Raw genomic sequence first — 12,573 nt, 5'->3', positions numbered from 1 at the left:
ACTGCATTTAAATCCACTAAAGAGGCCCCTTGGGTTCATTCATAGAACCTTTAATTTCAGGGATACTTTGCATAAGGCCAGGGTTTTGTGCTAGCACAGCAGTTCTCAAATTGGTCCACAAGAGTACTCCAGGGGTTTAGTGAGTCATATCTGGGGCCACCGGCCCCACTGATCAACTTTCTCACTCACTTCCAGTACCTCCTGCATGCTGTCCCGCCCTCACTCCACTCTTTCCCCCAAGCCCTTCCCCCTCCTTCACCTCTTCCCCCTCCCCAGCTCTGCCTTCACCCCTCCCCTATTCTAGCCCTTCACCAAGCCTCTGCCCCTGCCCCACCTTCTCCCCCAATTGCACCCCTGTTGCTACTCTGCCAGGCCTGAGCTTCCTGAATGCAGCAAATCAGCTGTTTGTGGAGCTCCAGAAGCATTAGGAGGGCAGGGAAGGAGTTGGTCATCAGGTTCACCAGCGGGCAAGAGGCACAAGGGCAGAAGAGCAGTGGTAGGGATCTCAGCTCTGATGGGTGCTCTACAGCCACTAATTTTTCCCCATGGATACTCCAGCCCCAAGGTAACTGACATCCCTAGACTCACCATAGAACTCTCAGGTTTTTTGATTGGAAGTGTGATCCAGTCCACTTTGGGAGACCAGATCCTTCCACATGTTACCTCTTAGTCTCTTCCTTTACAGTCTCACACCTAAGTGTAGTCCTGCAGGCTACTGCCCAGATCCTCACTATGCCTACTGAGTTCATTCTGCTCAGAGTTTGGGATATTTCAGGTGGGTATAACCAGAAGTAACGCAGTGAGACTATAAAACCAATGAGGAGTCCCATGGCACCTGAAAGACTAACAGATTTATTTGGGTATCGGCTTTCGTGAGCAAAACCCCACTTTGGTAGAGGCATCTGACAACATGGGTTTTTGCCCATGAAAGCTTATGGCCACATAAATCTGATTGTCTTTCAAATGCCAGAGGACTCTTTGTTGTTTTTGCAAATACAGTCTGACATGGCTACCCCTCTGGTACTTGTTGCAGTGAGACTATGTGTGGGGAATGAGAGAGATACCAGTTCTCTCCAGTTTTCCTGTTCAAAGCATTCTGCCTGACCCCATGAAAATAAATCATGTAGGGGAAACAAAACTATTAGAGTGAAAAGGTACCATCAGGGAGAAAAAACTGGGCTTCTTAAGGAAATAATGGGGTAGCTGTTAATTGGGGAATATCCATCTATCTGGCTCCCAGCAGGCCACAGGTTAATTTTCCCCTAGCCTGTAAAAGACACCAGCCTCAAGAGAAAGAGAATGAGTGGTTAGCTGGCTTGACATGAGTCCCTGCTAGGGACACACTGCAAAAATGCATCAGGGGCTGCATGTCTGTCCTAGGCTAACAGTAGGGTTGACTGGGCTGAGAGGAACTTGCAATGTAAAAATGAAGCTTAGGTAAGTCCTGGGTGGATAGGCCTTTAAGTATGTTTTCCCCTAGCTCTGTGCACACCTCAGGGAATAAATAATGGTTTGTTTTGAAGAAGCTGTTTTGAGACATTTTAATCAGCCACTGCCTCACGCTCCCCAAAGAAAAGAGATTGCAGGTGTCAAATGCAGTTGGGCCTATCTGGTTAATATGGCTGATAGAGGAGCTGTACAGAGACCCACTCAAGTAGAAGGACCACATTGTTCTACTCAAAGAGGGGTAAAGATAGTGAAGCCTCTCACCAGAGGAAAAAATGCAAGAGAAACAAAAAGGGGTCTAATTTGCAGCTGACCAGTGAAAATGGGCAAAGGAAAACTTAGCTTGAATATTAAGAAATAATTCCTACTCGTGAAATCAATAGGACTTTTGAATTGTCTCTCATTTTGCGGTGGACTACACAGCTCTGCAGAACACACTGGAGGAAGAAATCCTTCTTTGGCAGGGAAATGAACAAGTTGGCCTAATAAGTCTTCACCATCACTCATGTCAACGATTCCCAGCATCGAAAGTGCCACATAAATGTAAGAGCTCATTATTGCCTGCAGAAGAAAAGCAATTATTGCCACCCTGAAAAGATCAGGTAAACCTGAAAGTGATACTGTCACTTGACCCGAGTATTTCTTCATTCATCTGGCTGCTCAGAGAGGTTGCCTGGCAACTGCTACACTGCTTCTGCCAATGTTCACATTGGAAGGTACTGCGTTTTGGTGTGCAGTGGCAGAATGATCCCATTCGGTGCAGAAATGACACAGTCTGCAGCAGGTGGAGGAATATTAATCCAGTAAGCAGTGCTGGATGACAGAATCAAAAGGGTCATATATTCAAAGCTTTGCATGGGGCTTTCACTATCGTCCCGCCCCTCTCCTATTCAGAACATAGAATTCATGTCAACGGGTGCTGCTCAGCAAAACCCCCGTCACACACCATGCGAAAGACGGCACAGTTATAGAGAGAAGGGATACTCTTTTGCGGGGGGAGGGGGAAGGACTTGAGGACAAAAAGTGGTTTTATTCCTGCTGTTGCTACTAAATTTTGTAGCTCATATGCTAATTATTCCTTGTTCTAAGGCCCGGTTGAAAAAGGACTTTGAATAAACCCCAATGATCTGAACATTTATGTCCGCCAAATAAAAATCAAATTCACTTAGCCAAAACACTGATTCACTCAAGATTCTGGATACCCATCCAAATTGCTCAGATACTCAGTGTTCACCTGCTCTACTCCCTTGTCTCTGAATCCCCTCTTTTTGGAAGAGGTTTAATTTAACATTTTCACTAAAACCTCTTTCTTTTTAGAATTACTTATTTGCATTGGCCATCAGCCAGAGAGCTACAAGGAGCTCTGTAAAGTGACACGGAGACTGCATTTCAGAGTAGGGTCACAGTGAGGTAGTGAAATTGTGGCATTAACAAGCTTATATACAGAGGATGCCACAGCCTCAGAGAAATAGCTAAGAAATGGTGACTATTCTTATATTAAAGTTTAAATTGAAATTAGTTTAATGAAAGCATAAGTAAAATAATCCTAGAAATGTTTGAAATCTCATTAGCGATGGAATAAGTAAGTAAGAGGACAGAAATGTGTAGACCATTCTAAAGGGGATCTGTCAGATCAGTTCAAGAGTAACCATGTGACGACCCCAGGATTTTACAAACATTGTTCAGTATAATGTGCTACAGTGGGTAAAATGAACACAGGCCTTAAATTCAAATTCCACATCCCTAGGGAGAGTACTATAGTAGTACTTAGGTTTGCAATAAACGTTTTGCCAACAAAAGAAGTGTATTCTGAATGAATAACCTTGGGGGAGGGGTTTGAGATGGGTTCAGCTTGTCCCTGGGTTTTGGCTGGAGCTCAGTCAATTTGTTGCTTATTCAGTGGTGAAAGGCTGACTACAGCCTGGAATTGTGTCTACAGTCTCAAATGTGATGTCTCAGGCTGAGCCGTAGTGGCTACATTCTTGGTGGAATACATTTATAATTGGTGAATTTTATTTAAACTAGCTGGAGAATAATGCAGCCTGTGGACTATGTAGTGCTACATTTATTTATGTGTGGTGGATCAAGACCGAAAAGGAATATTTGAGAGATTCCTGACAGCTGTCATGCTCTAATGTAATGTGAAGATCCCCAGACCAATATTAACTATGGAGTGTAGCTCTGAAATGTTTGGTAACAAGTATGTTATATAACCTGGATGAGAAATGCTTAGATTCTGGCCATTGCTTCAAGGACACCTCCATGTGTTATGATCTCAAGAAAAGTATGTTAATTGCTTATAGAACATTGAAAATGTCTAGTCTGGAGAAACATCTAGAAGTTTCTCATGTCAAAACTTATTTCGGCTGAACATAACTTGTCAGTGTGCCATTTATCTTTAATGTTCTCTAGTCCAGCTATAGACCACCTCCTCAAATGCAGATCTTACTGCATGTTGCTTCAGAGCATCCCCAAATTCTCCATTTGAGCAAGAAGTGGACTGCAAGGATGTGCCTGGAAATTCAGTAGCTTTTATAACATTCATAAAGTGAATGCAATAGTCCCCAATACCACTGCATGTGGTTGCAATATCCATTACAGTGGCTGGATGTAGAATATGAATTCCAAACAATTTAATGGTTATTTTGGTTCCGTAACAATCTTCTCTGTCCCAGAAAGGGCCTGGCTGAACTTTGGAACAGAAAGTGATGTCCTCTGGTGGGTACAGAAGCTTCCAGGTCACCACCAGCTTGTGGTCTTGCTCCACATTTGACAGCATGGTATGAGCTTGCTATGTACAGAGGCTGGGATGCATGTCAAACCGGAAGTCAGACACTATATTAAAATCCCTATGCAACTTTAAAAAATCACCCTCTGTCAAGTAGGGATATTTCTCAGGCAAAAACTGCAATGTTTCATTAAAGACTACCAAACTTATTTGATTAATAGATTCATAGAATTTAAGTTCAGAAAGGAGCATTACGGTGTGTCTACATAGAAGGGCTTAACTCAAAATACGCTACGCAAATTGAGCAACATCGATTGTGTAGCTTATTTCAAAATAGGGAGCGTCTACACAGCACTTATTTCAAAATAGAGCACTCTTCCTCCGACTTCCCTTACTCCTCGTACAACGAGGGTTACAGGAGTCAGAGTAAGCAGTCCTCCAGCTTGACAGTATTTCGACATTATTTTGAAATAACTGCCTGCTGTGTAGGCACAGACTAAGTTATTTCAAAATAATGCTAGTTATGTCGAAATAATGTTGCTGTGTAGACATACCCTTAGATTGTCTAGAATGATTTGTATACAACAGGTCCTTAAATTTCACCCATGTGCTCCCACATTGAGCCCATAACTTGTAATTATCTAAAGCATCTTAGGAGGTGTAAAGATGCGCCAATTCTGTCTCTTGGTAACTTGGGGTACTCAGTGTAATCAAAATGTCTCCCCTGCAGGAGAGTTGTATCAGCCTGTCCTTGTTTTCAGATGTGTTACACTGCCAAGATGCTCTGGAAGTTGATGGATTTATGAAGCCTATTGACTATAGGTTTAGGGTAAGAGCCATTGCTGATGCTAGTACAAGAGACCTTGTGAGCTTTCTTGATTTTTTCCCCTTTCTTGAGTTTGTTGACTATTTGGGGAATCCAGGTAGGAGAAACAACAAGGAATCTGGTGGCACTTTAAATTTATTAGGGTATTAAGGCATAAAGTTTCACTATCTACAACTCACTTAAAATGCCACAGGACCATAACTTCAGGAAATTAACTAGTCTGAGGCTAGGAATACGCTTGGAGCTGGAACTGTGAGTGATGTCTCATCTCATGTAGACGTACTCAGACTAGCTCTCATTGACCTAGCACTCTAAAAACAGTAGTATAGCTAGTCCCCATAGAATAGGCAGCAGTGAGCACTGGCACAAGCTAGCTGCTTCAGATATATACTGATGGGGTCCCAGAGGGCTCAGGGGCGGCCCGTCCATATAGGCGAACTAGGCGGTCGCCTAGGGCGCCAAGTTAAATGGGGCGCCAAATGGTGGCACAATATCATTGAGGGGTTTGGAGGTGGGGATGCCGATTGCATGGTTTGCCTAGGGTGCCAGTTGCTGGCAGCTAGTCTAGGGCCACCCCAGAGGGGGCTTGTACATGGGTTGGCTAGCCCGTGCTATCACATGCTACTGCCCAGGCTATGCTATTATTTTGAGAGTGCTAGTTCAGTGAGAGCTAGCTCAAGTATGTCTCCTTAAGCTGGAAATCACGCACCCGGCTCCACATGTAGCCATAGGCTGAGGTTCACTCTTCTGCTTCCTGTGTCCTCTTCCCTGCTCTCTCTCTCTCTCTAAGGCTATGGCTAGACTGCAGGCTTCTTTCGGAAGAAGCTTTTCCAGAAGAGATCTTCCGAAAAAACTCCTTCCAAAAGAGAGTGTCTACACAGCAAAAGCGCATCAAAAAAGCAATCTGCTTTTTCAAAAGAGTGTCCACACTGAATGGACGTTATCTTGCATTTAAGCTGTGATTGCTATGGACTGAGTGGCCACCAGGGCACCTGTGCTTTTTCTTCTTCCTCTTCTTTCAAAAGAGCTCCCTCTTCCCCGTCCACACACACCTTTTTCCGAAAGAGCCCTCATAGAAATGTCAGAAAAACCCCTCAGTTCTTTCGATTTTCTTTGAAAGAATGCGATTGCAGTGTGGACGTAAGTGAAGGTTTTTTTAGGAAAATCGGCCGTTTTTCTGAAAAAACTTTACAGTGTAAACATACCCTAAAAATGGCATCTGTTTAAGGGGCTGTAGATGCCACTGAACTACAGCATGTGCAGTCTTGGTGGATGCAAACCTCAGCTCCGCCGCTCTGATCTCACTGGGAAGCTTGTCCATGCTGACTCTAATGAAGAAGATCACAGGAAGAGCTTCTCTGCACAGAATTTTGCATGTCTATCTAATTGTGGTCTGCCTGGAATCACTTTAGGTGTCAGGTGTCCAGTCTGGCTGAGCTGCAGCAATCTTCTGGCTCAGGCATCTTCTGGCTCAGGACTAACTTTGCTGATGAGTCCTGAAATTTTCTTTTTAGCACTAAACTTATTCCTTTGTTCTCGGTAAGAGAAGAAATGGGTAAGCTAATGCTTGCTAGGTTCTGGAATTAGGCAAGAGGTCTCTGACAGCTCTCACTCTATCTCAAAAAGTCCAAACCATAGTAATGACTTGTGACCTCTTAACATAGCTCATTGGGGTCAGATTGTTGATTTCTTTAGGTATAAATTAGCAAGGGCAAGAATCCCCCCTTCCCTCCCTCCCTCACACATGCACAGCCACCTCCACAACCACCACTGAAAAAAGAAAAGCTTTGCTGTCAACGTTTTGAGCCACATATGTGCTTTTTAAAAATATGCTTTTGTTTGGATTGTTGCAGAGAGATAACCGAACATCCTTCCAGCCTTAACTATTCTTTAGCTATTTTTTTGGGAGGGGGGAATATTTGTAAAGACACTTTTTTATTTTCCTTCAAACATTTTGGATAGTAGTTATACATTCTATTGTCGGCTGTGAGACTTAAATGACAGTTAAAGAATTCTGGTTAGGTTTCCCTCTCTCTTCTAGTACCTACTATTTCTTTGTCTCAACTCTTTCAATGCTCACAGACTAGGCCATCTTTTTATGTTCCCAGAATGCTTCTTTTTCCTGAGCAAATAGACTGAAGTGCCTTCGTTACTTCGTGTCTTAATAAAATCATAACCTTAATGGGTGATGCTTACTGGTTCCAGTTAACCATTAAAAAATGGGGGCTGGAGCAGTTCCCCACCTGCCATAGGCAGGAGGCTGTTCCAGCCTCGTGGGGGACTTGCTACAGACAGTGCCTGCTTTGGTCGCCTGGAGCAGCCTCTGTCCATGGTGGGCCCGGGCACCCCACAGGCGGGAACGGCTCTGGCTAGCTATAATATTTAACCACTTAACCAATTAAATGGGATTTTACATCCCTAGTGTGGAAAAAGGAAATACAAAAAGGTTATTTACTTGTTCCCATAACACAAGGATTAGGGGTCACCCAAATGAAATTAACAGATAGCAGCTTTAAAACAAACAAAAGGACATATTTCTTCACACAAGGCAGAGACAACCTGTGGAACTCCTTGCCAGAGGATGTTATGAAGGCCAGGATTTTAACGGGATTAAAAAAAGAGCTAGATACATTCATGGAGGATAGGTCCATCAATGGCTATTAGCCAGGATGAGTAGAAATGGGTTCCTCAGAAGCTGGGCATGGGTAACAGGGGAGGGATCACTTGACGATTAACTGTTCTGTCTTCTGCCAAATGTGGGAAACTCTTTATTGATGTATGTTTGATAGCTGTTGCATAACAAATATAAATGGATCATCAAAACCCTTCTTGATTACCATCAGTCTTGGGGTTTTGCAGCATAAGGCCTTGGTAAGTTTTCATTTCAGTTTATGTTAAGTTTATCTACTTCAGGGAAATAATTTTTACCAATATACTCTTCATTTGCTATAATTGTTCAGGGTCCAGAGGCTCAGCTTCTTCTTTACAGATCTTCTTGCAGGCGATGCCTGAGAACTCCTTTTGTATGCTGTCTCCTGCCCTCTGGTCACATTGCTCATTTATACCTGCCTCCGCTGTATTTGCTTCCTATAATCATTGGCTCACACCCTCAGCTACTATATTAGAATCAAGATACAGGCTCAGGCTGGTGAGGCTGTTACTGTTCCATCAATAATCGGTTACCCGGAAGGAACCGCAAGAAGTCATCTAGTCCACCCTCCTCACCCAGCAGGACAATGTTCACGTAGATCATCCTTAAAAGATGTTTATCTAAATTGTACTTTAAAACTGCCAGTGATGGGGGTCCTGTAATTTCCATTGATAACTTATTTCAATGCTTAACTATCCTTTATAATTAGAAAGATTTTCTTAATATCCAACCTCAGTTTCCCTTCATGCAGATTAAGCCAGTCCATAGTGGCTTGATTTTCAAAACCTGCATTGTTCATGGCAATGAAGGGATATGATATTTCACTGACATTTGCCCAGTTTGTCTATGTGATGTAAAAAATAACAAATCAGTCTTAGTCTACTGTTATGATAGTCAAATTTACCTGAGATATTTACACTGTAAATTCTTTGGGAGAGAGGGGAAGAGTGTATTTTGCTGTGTGTGTACTTTACTTACCATCCCAAACCCTAATTGCAGTCTTTAGGTGCTATTGGGATCAAGATAATAAATAAAATATAAAGAAGGTCATTGTTTTTATTAAAAAACAACAAATAATGTGGTAGCACTTTAAAACATGAAGATGGGAAAGCTCATGATACCATCTTCATGTTTTGTTAGTCTTTAAAGTGCTATCAGACTATTTGTTGTTTTTTAAGTTTTTCCTGTTACAGGCTAACTTGGCTACCCCTCTGAATTACTTGTATTGTATTAGAAAAATAAAGATAATTGGTTAGTTCATTAATCTCCTATCACCTAATCCCTGCTTCTTAAAATCTGCTGCAGTTCCAATCTCACATTTTTTCTTTAGCACCCATAAACACTAATATAACAACTATATTTACTATCTTCCCTACTTGGAAATTTTTTCCTAAAAAATTTCTGAGCATGAGCTTTTATGTGGTCATCTTTTTAAGACGCAGGGATTTTCTTATGGTTCTGGGATAGTGCACTTTTTATACAATATCTTGAAGAGTATTAAGGGAAGTAGGAGAGGAAGGTGATATTTAAATAAAAATACCATCAGTAAGGGACTGATGAATAAAAGCGAGCATGTGTATGAATAATAAACGTCTTTCATCGTTTCAAGATATAGATGCTGGGAGCCCTCTGCTGGACATAGAAGGAAATTGCAGAGCAAAAGAATGAACATGCATTTTGCACAGCTGCTTCAGGATTTTGATCCCACAATAATTTTTTGTCTGATTTTCCCATCAGATAGATCTTTTTTTTGAATTTGGTAACAACCCTTGAAATGTCCCATTTAAAATATATAGAACCAGAGGGCAGATGCACCATGATAAATTTTACAATCAAACAGTATAAGGTTCCTTTTATTTACTGTTTCCACAATAGAGGGGTTCTACGGCTGTAACTATTTTGGGGAGTAGGTTGGCTGGGGAAATCACACTCACCCAGAATAGTTATACTGGCACAAAATCTGTGCCTAGACAAGACTTAAGAGTGTTTCAGGAAAACATCCACAGGTGGTGAAGGATACCAGTCATGGTTATTCCTATGCATTCTGAGTTTTGCACATCCCTGACCCAGCACAGTATAGATAGATAGATAGATAGATAGATAGATAGATAGATAGATAGATAGATAGATAGATAGATAGATAGATAGATAGATATCAAGGCAGGATGAATTCCTTGCAACTAGCCCTCCTGCTAGAAATAGTGGGTGAAATCCTGTCTCCTTAGAACTGAACAACAAAACGCCCACTGACTAAACAGAATTTCAACCAGTGAATTTCAATTCACCTAGACAAGTTGAGATGAGAGCAAGTTACTGATCGAAAAACCTGCCTGGGAAATTATACCTAGGGTATCCCTATGCCCCTTGTATTAGACCAGAGCTACTCAACTTTGGAAGCCCCGGGAGCCACAGTGACACTCACAGCACATGCCGAGTGCCACAACTTAAGTGTGGTTGCATAGACATGCAAATATATATGTAAATATATGCAAATAGCTTCTTTCACACTGACAGGCATAAATACAAAAATTAAGGCAAGACTACACAACACACAAGCCCCATTTAAATCAGTTCTGCTGATTTTAATAAAATGCAACATTTACCTGATTTCTACCTATATGACAGCACTTTTAATGAGCAATAACAGTCCAGGAATGTAACTACTAAAACTCATATCAACAAAAGATCATTATATTGACTACTTTTTTGTTTTGGTTCCCACCTGCAGGCTGCGTGTTGAACCCTGTGTAAACCCAAACTGCACTGTGGGCTGCAAACAGGCCGCAGGCCGCATGTGGCCCATAGGCCATGTGTTGAGTAGCCCTGTACTAGGCAGTCTACAGACCAAATTTGGGCCTTTGTTCATCTCAAGTCCTTTAAGGACACTTTTTATCTCTTAGCCTCCTAGTTATAAACTCATAATTGGTCTTTCCTTCTCTGACTGTCCAAACGTCCCAAAAAGGTGCATTAGAGTTATTCCTGCTGAAATTATGTTCCATCTGGGAACAGCTAATAAAAAAAAATCATACTCCTAGACTCAAATATATTTTATCGGGTGTTTGTCTTCAGGAAGAAAATTGAACTTTTTATTTTAATTACACAAATACATATCATTAAAACAAATACTAAAGTTTCATGAATGTAAATAGGGAGCAACTCTGTTAGTTAATGGAGTTACTCTGGATTTACACCCATTTAATTGACATCAGAATCTGCCCCAGTAGGTCTCTTCTTTAAGATCCCCAATCCAGTAAGGCACATGCTTAACTTTAAGTACATGGTTTTAAATCTTACTGATTTTAATGGGACTTAAGCGCTTGATTCAAGATATGGGATGGGGATAGAGGTCCTTTAATTGCTTTGTTGCAACAGAATCTACACCAGTTAGGAGGCAATTGGTAGAATAATATTATGAGCTTCTGTCGCTCACCTGCTCCAACAGCTAGTGATAAGCTAACAAAAACTATACCAGTCATTTTGTGCTCTAGAAATAAAATCCAGGGTCTCCAAGTTGCCAGCTAGGAAAATGAGTGTCTTGGCTTTGCCCCAAAACGTTTATGGTGAATGAACACCTTTGATGTCACCTCAAGATTTATCTAGCAGCTCAAGACCATTGCCTTTTGGACCTATACAATTCCAGGGACATTGTATGTTAAACCCAGGGATCATTTGCAAGTTGCAAAGCATATAAACAGCACCAGCCCTGGAGAGGCCATAGAATACCACAACATTTACTTCAAGAAGCCACTAGCTAGAATATGTAGCCTGTCAAAACCAGTGGTGCAAATAAACAACATTTCTTACTAGTATGGGAGGTGAGGGCTCACCAGTTAATGAGAGGCTATGTGACCTCTCCACATGACTCTGCCCCGTCCCCAGTCTGTTGTGGTTGGAAGACCATTGTATTTCGAGGAGTTAGTGACTCTTCCCAGTTCTCATGTTTGCAAACTAGAAAACGGGCTTTGGCCTGCTGTTAGCAAGGAAAATTCCCAGCTAGTTAGCTTGTTAGAGAGATAGGCCGTGCCCCAACGTGGCTGATTCACCACATAGTTTAGATAAGCGTTGGGGTAAACAGCTATCTGTGGGAATCTTCTCACAGGCAGGTGGTTATTTTTGTGGGGTTTTATTTCCCCTCTGAACGTAATTAGTTGCTGCTTCTAGAATTAAGTGTACAGGCTACATATCGTTTAATGTTGCCAACTCCCTTTGGAATTCCCGAAGGACTTGGAACTGTACAGAGGGGCCTTTCGTACCTGGCCCAGGAGTCCATCCCTTGCTGGAGTCCCCAGCAAGCCAAAGGGATATTGTAAGATTTCTCTTGTTTTCTTTTTATATCATCTAATAACCCTTGCATTTATGCACATTAAGTGATTTGTGTCTTCTTGGTTAAACCTCTGAACCTGAGAGCAGTCTGGCTGGCCCAGCTTCTGAAGTAAAGCAGACTCCCATACTTTCCCCCTCCATCTTACCTGTGTGTCGCGGGGGAGAAGGACGGGGGTGCTGGGAGTGGTACAGCAGCTTATGGAGCTACTGTCAGTTTTGCCCCTTTCTCTGCAGTCCCCCCAAGTCCCAGCGCCTCCATAGAACTGCAGTGTCTCTGTGTACAGGGCTGGGGAAGTAGGGCTGGCAGCGCTGCTCCTTTCCCCCCTGGGAGGGGCCACGGGGAAAGGAGCAGAAAGCCAGCAGCTCCTTTGGCTGCTGTAGCGCTCCCAGTCCTGCCCTCAGGTCCCAGCCCTGTACTCAGAGATGCGGCAGCCAGTGGAGGGGCTGGGTATGGCTGGCAGGGAGTCTTTTCGGAATGCCATCTAGACTAAAAATAATTTGCCAGTTTGGCATATCATACCGTACTGGCCCACTTGCAGCATTGCTGAAAACAAAGCAAACTGGGAGGCAAGGAAACCCAACAGCCTCCAAAAATTAACC

Source organism: Pelodiscus sinensis, chromosome 1 (assembly GCF_049634645.1).
Source record: "Pelodiscus sinensis isolate JC-2024 chromosome 1, ASM4963464v1, whole genome shotgun sequence".
Classification (NCBI taxonomy): Eukaryota; Metazoa; Chordata; order Testudines; family Trionychidae; genus Pelodiscus; species Pelodiscus sinensis.
Note: the sequence above shows the minus strand (reverse complement) of the source record.